This window comes from Macaca fascicularis, chromosome 5 (genome assembly GCF_037993035.2).
Source record: "Macaca fascicularis isolate 582-1 chromosome 5, T2T-MFA8v1.1".
NCBI lineage: Eukaryota > Metazoa > Chordata > Mammalia > Primates > Cercopithecidae > Macaca > Macaca fascicularis.
Genome location: NC_088379.1, coordinates 106,175,022 through 106,187,231, shown reverse-complemented (window position 1 = coordinate 106,187,231; position 12,210 = coordinate 106,175,022).

Sequence of the window (12,210 nt, the reverse complement as noted above, 5' to 3'; positions counted from 1 at the left end):
TATATGTCTTCCCTGTTCATTGATTCGTACTTACTTCCTTAAAGACCGGTTGATGAGGTCATAATGGGTATGCAACAGATATTTGCTGAATGAATGATGATTTAATCTTTGCATACTATTACATTTTTTGACTTTAGTTTTTCGTAGCTTTCCCAAATTATTCAAAAGTCTGAAATCTATTTATTTTTTAAATTTATTTTTATTTTTAATTTTTGTGGGACAGACTAGGTATATATACTTATGGGGTACATTAGATATTTTGATACAGACATGCAATATGAAATGAACATGCCATGGAGAATGGGGTATCCATTCCCTCAAGCATTTGTCCTTTGAGTTACAAATAATATAATTGCATGCCTTAAGTTATTTAAAAATGTACAATTAAGTTATTATTGACTATAGTCACTCTGTTGTGCTATCAAATAATAGGTCTTATTCATTCTTTCTAACTGTCGTTTTGTATGTATTATTCATCCCCACCTCCCCGCAATCCCACCATTGTATTTCCCAGCTTCTAGGAACAATCTTTCTACTCTCTATGTTCATCAGTTCAATTATTTTGATTTTTAGACCCCACAAATAAGTGAGAACATGCAAGGTTTGTCTTTCTGTGTCAGGCTTGTTTCACTTAATAATCTCCAATTCCATCCAGTTGTTGCAAATGACTGGATCTCATTCTTTCTTATGACTGAATAATACTACATTGTATATATGTGCCACATTTTCTTTATCTTGTCATTTGTTGATGGACACTAAGGTTGCTTCCAAATCTTAGCTATTGTCAACAGTGCTACAACAAACTTAGGAGTGCAGGTATCTCTTTGATATATTTATTTCCTTTCTTTTGGGCATATATCAATAGTGGGATTGCTGGATAATATCATACCTCAATTTTTAGTTTTCTGAGGAACCTCCAAACTGTTCTCCATGGTAGTTGTACTAATTTACATTCCCATCACTGTAGTTTTTATATGCATTTCTCTGATGATCAGCTTTTCATATGTCTGTTTTCCATTTGTATGCCCTTTTTTGAGAAATGGCTCTTCAAATGTTTTGCCCATTTTTTAAAAATCAGATTACTATATTGTTTTTCCTACAGAGTTGTTTGAGCTCCTTATATATTCTGGTTATTAATCCTTTCTCAGATGGGTAGTTCGCAAATATTTTCTCCCATTTTGTGGCTTATTTATTCACTTTATTGATTGTTTACTTTGCTGTGCAGAAGTTTTTCAACTTGATATGATCCCATTTGTTCATTTTTGCCTTGTTCATTTGTTCATTTTGCCTGTGCTTGTGGGGTGCTGCTTAAGAAGTTTTTTGTCCAGACCAATGACCTGGAGATTTTCCCCAATGTTTTCTTGTAGTAGTTTTATAGTTTGAGGTCTTAGATTTAACTCTTTAGTCCATTTTTATTTGATTTTGTAAATGGTGATAGAAAAAGGTCAAGTTTCATTCTTTGTATATGGATATCCAGTTTTCCCAGCATCATTTATTGAGGAGACAGTATTTTCCCCAGTGTATGTTCTTGGCACCTTCATCAAAAATGAGCTCACATTAGGTGTATGGATTTTTTTATGGGTTCTCTATTCTGTTCCGTCGGTCTACATGTCTGTTTTTATTCCAGTACCATGGTGTTTTGGTTACTATAGCTCTGCAGTATAATTTGAAGTCAGGTAGTATGATTCCTCCGGTTTAGTTCTTTTGGCTTAGGATAGCTTTGGCTATTCTGGGTCTTCTGTGGTTTCATATAAATTTTAGGATTTTTTTTTCTATTTCTGTGAAGAATGTCATTGGTGTTTTTTACAGGGATTGCATTGAATTTGTAGATTGCTTTGAGTAGTATAGATACTTTAACAGTATTGATTTTTCTGATCCATGAACATGGAATATTTTTCCATTTTTTGGTGTCCTCTTCAATTTCTTTCGTCGGTATTTCACGGTTTTCATTATAGTTATCTTTCACTCCTTGATTAATTCCTAAGTATTTAATTTTATATGTGGCTATTGTAAATGGGATTACTTTGTTATTTCATTTTCACATTTGACACTGTTGGCATTTTAAAATGCTACTGATTTTTGTATGTTGATTTTGCATCCTGCAACTTTACTAAATTTGTTATCAGTTTTAATAGTTTTCTTGCAGATACTTTAGGTTTTTTCAAATATAAGATTATATTTGAGCCTCCTTGGTGCCCTACCCCCCTGTGGCCATGCTGGTACCGAAGGTGCTAGACAAAATTTCCTTTACTTTTCCCTCTGCTTTTCTCAAGCAGAATGAGTTTTACCCTGTAGCCAACCCAATTGGTAATGTGCTGAGTCTCACTGAAGCCAGCAAGTCTCAGAGGCTCATCCAAGGTCCTTGATATACTACCTGGGTATCCCTGATGGTTATTCAGGGCTCAAGAACTCTTCAATTAGCAGTTAAGGAATGCTGCAGGCACTGTATCCTTTCCTTCAAGGCTGTAGGCTCCTTTCTGGCCCAAGGTGTGTCTAGAAATGTCTTCTGAGAGCTAGAGGGCCTGAAACAGAGGCCTCGTGACTTTTATCAGTCTCTTGTCTTGCTGTGGCTGAGCTGGTATCCAAGATGCAAGACAAAGTACTCCCCACTCTTTCCTTTTCTCTCTTCAAGCAGAAGGAGGGGTGTCTTTTGAAGCCATGAGCTGTGCAGCCTGGAGTTAGGCGAGGAGTGATGCCAGCACTCCCTTAGCTGCCCCAGCTGTTGTCTCAGTATGTCACATGCCCCACCAGTCTCCTGTCTTCGGGCCTCGTTCAGCGCTAGGACTCAACTAAGAGTTGCAGTCCTTATGGCCTAGACTGCCTTTCAAGTTTACTTGAAGACAGAGAGTGCTGTAGCCCTCTGTGGCAAGGTTTGTAGGTACTCAAGTTCTAACTGCTGAGATTCATGATTCTCCTCTAGCTAGGGCTGGTTTAAATGTTTCCTCTGTAGGCGGGCTTCAGCCAAGTTTAGTGTGGTTTTCCTTTTTGCTCCAACAGCATGGCACTGAATTCAATGCCTCACAATTGCCATGTTATCCCCTCCCCTCCCAGTGCCCAGAGAAGCTCTCTGCACCATGCCACTGCTGTTGCCTTGGCTGGGGAAGGGGTAGCATTTGCAATTCAGGAGTTTTTTCCTATTTCTTCAGTCCATCTTTCAGCAATATGAAGTTATAAAACTAGGTTCTATGAGGGCTCATCTGATTTTTGGTTCTTATGAAGGTGTTTTATTTTCTGTGTTGATAGTTGTTAAATTGGTGGCTTTGTGGCAGGGGACGAGAGGGGGTGGGGAGGGGATGGTTGGTGGAGCTTTCTATTCTGCCATCTTGCTGCACCTCTCCATCTATTTCTTAAGTCTTGAGTTTAATTTGGGATGCTGAACTTGAACCCATTGCTATTATAGTCCTGCTGTCTATTGTTAGAGTGCTGGAGAGGGCATATGAGTGGACCAAGGGCAAAGAGACTGGTTCAGAGCCTGACACTGCTTAGCTTCTAAGACTTCAGTGTGAATATTGAACTAAATGAGAACTTTTCAAGTTTCTTTTAGAGAAGCTGAATGACTTCTCTTTGTTTTATAGATAGTGTACAAAAAAATAAAATCATCATTAGTTTTGTAGATTTACTTATATAATCTATTCATCTGATCAAGAGGTTTCTTTTTTATAGTTTTCCCAGAGAGAACTGAATATTTTTTTCCTGCATGGCTTTGCGTTGTTTTCCTAGTTAGCATCTGCAGCATAAATAATCAGAGACAACTTCTTAGGAATATAAGAGGAGCTTAAAGATTGTTCTCAGACACACAAAGCAGATAAACATTATCTAGAGACATAGGGGCTTGAGAAGTGTGTACTTTCCTAGTTGATTTGAAGTCAATAAAATAGAAGTATTTGCCTTTTTGAAGAAACAAGAAAATAAAACCCACTTCAGAATTTTCTTTGTGAGGGTGATTGATCTCCTATGTAAATTATAATGTTGTACGTTGAGAATGTCTGTTCTGTTCTCTAAAGCATGAAAAGACTAGACAGGTTCTGTATTTGTGTGTGCCTCTGTGTGTAAGAGAGAAGGAAAGACTGAGAGGCAGAGACTTGATATGGTTTAATACTACTCTTTACAGTTTTGTTGACTTTTGTTCAGAGCCACATTAAATTTCATTTGAATATTTTAGACATTTTGAAATACTCTACTTAGCTCTCCTAGGAAGGACAAAAAAAAGAATTTATGGGGCCTGAAGCTTATAAAATGTGATGGTCATTTTTCACGGAAAAGACATAGGGTATAAAAATAATCATTCAGAACAGGAGAAAGTAGCACAGCAAATTGCATATTTTAAATGCCCACAAAGGTCATACAAACATCCTTCTCTAATTTATTTTCTACATGATTTGGCTTTGTAATACTTGATCATTGCTTCACATGACAAAGAGTTTGTAAAACCATTTTCTACCACTTTTATAAAACCACTTTCTACGGGGAAAAGAGAAAGTCTTTCTCAAGATGGAGTAAACAAAATTTGAGTTACATTACACACAGTTGGAATGTTGAAACATACGACTTCATACACATGTATGCTTGTTTTTTGTACTACTAACAAGGAATAGAGGCAACATGATAAATTCTGTTTCTCATGAGTTTTATCAAAAATGAAAAAATTACACATTGCATTATATACTTGAATATATGACATTTTTAAGTATTTTCCTGATAAAAGAGAACAAAGGAAACCACGTGCTCTGGTATAAGTTGATGCAACCTGTGATTAGAAGAAGTATCCACAAACTAGCATATGACTCTATACATTTCAAACTTTTTTGGCTTCCACAGCCCATAGAATCCCAGTACCAACAACCATAAAACACATTTACATTACAATCAGACAACTGTGCTTGCCCATTTACACACAAAGCAAGAGCTACCAGTGCAGTAAGAAGTAGACATGTCCCTGAAAACGCTAGTAGTACACTGTAACAGCTAGCCATAACTTAACAGACATAGATACTATATACCACATAATTATATACCACCAAATCCTAACTAAATTTCCCAACTCAATTTCCCTTTAGCCATATCCCCATAATATCCACTTCTTATGCTACCCAGCAGAAGAAGGGAGACAGTGGAGAAAGAGAAAGTAATCTTAACTGATTTCAGTTAAGGCATCTTCGTTTTGCAAATTTCACAGAAAAAAATAAAATATGACTCCATGAATACATTGCTAGGTCCCACCAGATGACCTCATAATGAGCAAATGCAAGTGAAAGACTCAAGCCTAAATTTCATGAGCTTTGTAGTAATTCTGTCTTTGCCCCCAGATCTGCCTCTGGTGAAGTCTCATCCATTGATGTATGTGTTTTTCTTGCAGAATGAACACTGGGAGAGGCCACTGGGGTAGAGAGGGAGTCTGGCTTCCGTCAGAGTGAACTTCTTAAAAAGCCATTAGTCTGAGTCTCGTATTTTGTCTCCTAGATCTTTTGTCTCTTGGAAGGTCAAGGGGAAAGTGAATTTATACTTGGTTATAGCAGGTGCTTTTATTTTTCATTATGTTCATCATGAAAAAATTCATTGAAGGGGATGGACTCTGATATTCCTTTTTGGGAGTTTAGGTTATTTTCTGTGCACAAAATGATAGCTAGCATAAGAACATGTCTGAAAAAATGCAAAATAATATATTTCAGTAAGCTATGAGTCCTTTTCATATCCTCAATAATAATGTCTCCCTAATGTTTGTGTTTCTGTTCTATAGGTAATCCTTGTCCTCCAGACATCTCAGATTATTGTAATAATCAGTAAATAACTTCGTTCTGAAACACAACTACTAATGTCAGCCTCAAGGCTAGCTATGAACAAGTTTCCCAAAGCATGTATTTTCCCCAAAGCACATATTTTACTGCATCAATTCTGGTCTTAGCAAAATAGCCGTTTGTAGTTGGTGAGGCTTTGTTTTCTCTATCCAATAAAATCACCAAGCCAGCATATAAGCAAACAGAAATATTCCCTTTTCTTTTATCTTCATTGACATTTTGACACTTACCAATGAGCTACAAAAGACGTATGCAGGGCAAGGCTGACGTCCAACGGGGATGAACCTCCTTATTTTGGTTCAGATCTCAAATGTCCAACATGGGTTGAAATATCTTCAGGAAAATCATGTTGATTCTCATCAAGTGCAAAGTGTTTCATTCCCTTAGCTGTTGATTGACAAGTCTCAGGTTCTACATAGAATTCTCACTCAGTAAACTGTAGGGAAAACAAATAAAAGAAATGAAATACACACTTAGACACACACACACACACACACACTCTCTATAGCTGTGCTTCCACAGCCTTAGCCTGCATAAGAATTATCTGAGTGAGCTTCTCAATAATATAAATTTTTGGACGAATTTTTTTAGATTTTGACTATCTAGTCCATACTTAAAACCTATGTTTATTCTTTAACAAGCATTCATGGTGATTTTTATGTTTGTGATTCAACGCCACACTTAGAAAATCACTCTGCTGCAGGATTTTCAAGCTTATATTTACAAACCATGTCTCTTTTGATGGCTATTACTCACTCAGTACATCAGCTTAGAGACCAATACATTAGCCATTCCTAACATAAAGGCATTAAGTGTTTTCTTTCTTGCTTTCCACATCTAAAGTTCTTTCTAGTTTTATTTGGGTTTTTTTTTGTTTGTTTGTTTGTTTTATTTCTAGTGTTACAATTCATTTAAATTTTTTAAAATACTGAAGTAAGATTTTTTTCAGATGCTAACATTGAGTATTAGGATAAGAAATTGGTGTGTATAAATATTGCTGTTTTAAATGACTGTCGGACATCCTTCTAAATCACACAGCTATAATTTTTCTCTTTTCTTGAGTTTTCCTCAATATACTATAAATTGTCCTCCAAAAATCACACTCAAGAGCAAGCAAGCAATCCAGTGGAACAAAATAGCCACTAAGATCAATTGTGTTCCATCAATTATGGAAATTTGGTACAGTTAAAACATGATTAAATCAGTTCTTAGAAATTCACAGCTATGTAGTTCAACATCAATATCACTTACAGACTTTCTAGGATCTAACCTTGGAAGTGCAGAAAGAGAAGTCTACAAAGAGAAATTTTTGGACAAGTACCTGATTGTATTGTAAGAGTAGTGTACTCATTGCATAGATCCATGGTTATTGTAAGAATGTTGTAACTGTTATTTGTACTTCCTTACAACGTGAAACAAGCTCCCACTAAATATATCTGTGTTAACAAGAGTATAAAATAAAACCCATCATTCTTTAGAAATAAATGATTTAACAAGTCAGAATTTTAATGGAATGACATTTAAAGAAACAAAATAAACATTAATCACTGGGAGACTATCAATGTTTATAAAAACAAAAATATACTAAGGAAAAATATAAACTTTTTATTAAATTTCAGAAATTGGGGCTTAGCGAGCCATCCTTGACCTTTATAAAACTTATTTTGCAATTCCATTCCAAGATGGCGAATAGGAACAGCTCTGGTCTGCAGCTCCCAGTGCGATCAACGCAGAAGATGGGTGATTTCTGCATTTCCAACTGAGCCTCTCCTGGTGTTACCCAGGCAAACAGGGTCTGGAGTGGACCTCCAGCAAACTCCAATAGACCTGCAGCTGAGGGCCCTGACAGTTAGAAGGAAAACTAACAAAGAGAAAAGTAAAAGCATCAACATCAAGTAAAAGGACAACCACACCAAAATCCCATCTGTAGGGCACCAGCATCAAAGATCAAAGGCAGATAAAACCAGAAAGATGGGGAGAAACCAGAGCGAAAAGCTGAAAATTCTAAAAAACATAGAGCCTCTTATCCTCCAAAGGATCACAGCTCCTTGCCAGAAGCAGAACAAAGCTGGAGGGAGAATGACTTTGACGAGCTGACAGAAGTAGGCTTCAGAAGGTTGGTAATAACAAACTTCTCTGAGCTAAAGGAGGATGTTGGAACCCATTGCAAGGAAGTTAAAAACCTTGAAAAAAGATTAGACGAATGGCCAACTAGAATAAACAATGTAGAGAAGACCTTAAATGACCTGATGGAGCTGAAAACCATGGCATGAGAACTATGTGACGCATGCATAAGCTACAATAGCTGGTTTGATCAAGTGGAAGAAAAGGTATCAGTGATTGAAGATCAAAATAATGAAATAAAGTGGGAAGAGAACTTTAGAGAAAAAAGAATAAAAAGAAATGAACAAAGCCCCCAAGAAAGATGGGACAATGTGAAAAGACCAGATCTACATCTGATTGGTGTACCTGAAAACGACGGGGAGGATGGAACCAAGTTGGAAAACATTCTTCAGGATATTATCCAGGAGAACTTCCCCAACCTAGCAAGGCAGGCCAACATCAAATTCAGGAAATACAGAGAGCACCACAAAGACACTCCTCAAGAAGAGCAACCCCAAGAAAAATAATTGTCAGATTCACCAAGGTTGAAATGAAGGAAAAAATGTTAAGGGCAGCCAGAGAGAAAGGTCAGGTTACCCACAAAGGGAAGCCCATCAGACTAACAGCAGATCTCTTAGTAGAAACTCTACAAGCCAGAAGAGAAGAGAGTGGGTGCCAATATTCAACATCCTTAAAGAAAAGAATTTTCAACCCAGAATTTTATATCCAGCCAAACTAAGCTTCATAAGTGAAGGAGCAATAAATTCCTTTACAGACAAGCAAATGCTGAGAGATTTTGTCACCACCATGCCTGCCTTGCAAGAGCTACTGAAGGAAGCACTAAACATGGAAAGGAACAACTGGTACCAGCCACGGCAAAAACATGCCAAATTGTAAAGACTACCAATGCTAGGAAAAAAACTGCATCAAATAACGGGAAAAATTACCAGCTAACATCATAATGACAGGATCAAATACACACATAACAATATTAAAATTAAATGTAAATGGGCTAAATTCCCCAATTAAAAGACACAGACTGGCAAATAGGATAAAGGGTCAAGACCCATCAGTGTGCTGTATTCTGGAGACTCATCTCATGTGCAGAGACACACACAGGCTGAAAATAAAGGGATGGAGGAAGATCTGCCAAGCAAATGGAAAGAAAAAAAAAAAAAAAAAAAAAGCAGGGGCTGCAATCCTATCTCTCATAAAACTGACTTTAAACCAACAAAGATCAAAAGAGACAAAGAAGGCCACTACATAATGGTAAACGGATCAATTCACCAAGAAGAGTTAGCTATCCTAAATATATATGTACCCAATACAGGAGCACCCAGATTCATAAAGCAAGTCCTTAGAGACCTACAAAAAGACTTAGACTCACACACAATAATAATAGGAGACTTTAGCACCCTACTGTCTATATTAGACAGATCAAAGAGACATAATGTTAAGAAGGATATCCAGGAATTGAACACAGCTCTGCACCAAGCAGACCTAATAGACATCTACAGAACTTTCCACTCGAAATTAACAGAATATACATTCTTCTCAGCACCATATCACACTTATTCCAAAATTGAGCCCATAGTTGGAAGTACAGCACTCCTCAGCAAATGTGAAAGAACAGAAATCACAACAAACTGTCTCTCAGACCACAGTGCAATCAAATTAGAACTCAGGATTAATAAACTCACTCAAAACCACACAACTACATGGAAACAAAACAACCTGCTCCTGAATGACTACTGGGTACATAATGAAATGAAGGCAGACATAAAGGTGTTCTTTGAACCCAATGAGAACAAAGACACAATGTACCAGAATCTCTGGGACACATTTAAAGCGGTGTGTAAAGGGAAATTTATAGCACTAAATGCCAACAAGAGAAAACAGGAAAGATCTAAAATCAACATCATAACATCACAATTAAAAGAAATAGAGAAGCAAGAGCAAACAAATTCAAAAGCTAGCAGAAGGCAAGAAATAACTAAGAACAGAGCAGAACTGAAGGAGATAGAGACACAAAAATCTCTTCAAAAAATCAGTGAATCCAGGAGCTGGCTTTTCGAAATGATCAACAAAATTGATAGACCACTAGCAAGACTAATAAAGAAGAAAACAGAGAAGAATCAAATAGACACAATAAAAAATGATAAAGGGGATATCACCACCGATCCCACAGAAATACAAAGTACCATAAAACAATGCTATAAACACTTCTATGCAAATAAACTAGAAAAATCTAGAAGAAATGGATAAATTCCTGGACACATATACCCTCCCAAGACTAAACCAGGAAGAAATTGAATCTCTGAATAGACCAATAACAGGCTCTGAAATTGAGGCAATAATTAATAGCCTATCAACCAAAAAAAGTCCAGTACCAGACGAATTCACAGCCTAATTCTACCAGAGGTACAAGGAGGAGCTGGTACCATTCCTTCTGAAACTATTCCAATAAATAGAAAAAGAGGAAATCCTCCCTAACTCATTTTGTGAGACCAGCATCATCCTGATACCAAAGCCTGGCAGAGACACAACAAACAAAGAGAATTTTAGACCAATATCCCTGATGAACATCGATGCGAAAATCCTCAATAAAATACTGGCAAACTGAATCCAGCAGCACATCAAAAAGCTTATCCACCATGATCAAGTGGGCTTCATCCCTGGGATGCAAGGCTGGTTCAATATACACAAATCAATAAACATAATCCATCACATAAACAGAACCAATGACAAAAACCACATGATTATCTCAATAGATGCAGAAAAGGCCTCTGACAAAATTCAACAGCACTTCATGCAAAAAACTCTCAATAAACTAGGTATTGATGGAATGTATCTCAAAATAATAAGAACTATTTATGACAAACCCACAGCCAATATCATACTGAATGGGCAAAAACTGGAAGCATTCTCTGTGAAACCTGGCACAAGACAGGAATGCCCTCTCTCACCACTCCTATTCTATATAGTGTTGGAAGTTCTGGCCAGGGCAATCGGGTGGGAGAAAGAAATAAAGGGTATTCAATTAGGAAAAGAGCAAGTCAAATTGTCCCTGTTTGCAGATGGCATGATTGTGTATTTAGAAAACCCCATCATCTCAGCCCAAAATCTCCAAAAGCTGATAAGCAACTTCAGCAAAGTCTCAAAGTACAAAATCAATGTGCAAAAATCACAAGTATTCCTATACACCAATAACAGACAAACAGAGAGCCAAATCATGAGTGAACTGCCATTCGCAACTGCTTCAAACAGAATAAAATATCTAGGAATCCAACTTACAAGGGATGTGAAGGACCTCTTTAAGGATAGCTACAAACTACTGCTCAACGAAATAAAAGAGAAAACAAACAAATGGAAGAACATTCCATGCTCATGGATAGGAAGGAACAATATTGTGAAAATTGTCATACTGTACAAGGTAATTTATAGATTCAATGCTATCCCCATCAAGCTACCAATGACTTTCTTCACAGAATTGGAAAAAACTGCTTTAAAGTTCATATCGAACCAAAAAAGAGACCACATTGCTAAGACAATCCTAAGCCAAAAGAACAAAGCTGGAGGCATCACGTTACCTGACTTCAAACTATACTACAAGGCTACAGTAACCAAAACAGCATGGTACTGGTACCAAAACAGATATATAGGCCAATGGAACAGAACAGAGGCCTCAGAAATAACACCACACATCTACAACCATCTGATCTTTGACAAACCTGACAAAAACAAGAAATGGGGAAAGGATTCCCCACTTAATAAATGGTGTTGTAAAAACTGGCTAGCCATATGTAGAAAGCTAAAACTGGATCCCTTCCTTACACCTAATACAAAAATTAATTCAAGATGGATTAAAGACTTAAATGTTAGACCTAAAACCATAAAAACCCTAGAAGAAAACCTAGGCAATACCATTCAGGATATAGGCATGGGCAAGGACTTCATGACTAAAACACCAAAAGCAATGGCAACAAAAGCCAAAATAGATAAATGTGATCTAATTAAACTAGAGAGCTTCTGCATGGCAAAATAAACTACCATCAGAGTGAACAGGCAGCCTACAGAATGGGGGAAAATATTTGCAATCTACCCATCTGACAAAGGGCTAATAGCCAGAATCTACAAATAACCTAAACAAATTCACAAGAAAAAAACAAACAACCCCATCAAAAAGTGGGCAAAGGAAATGAACAGACAGTTCTCAAGAGAAGACATTTATGCAGCCAACACACACATGAAAAAATGCTCATCAACACTGATCATCAGAGAAATGCAAATCAAAACCACAATGAGATACCAT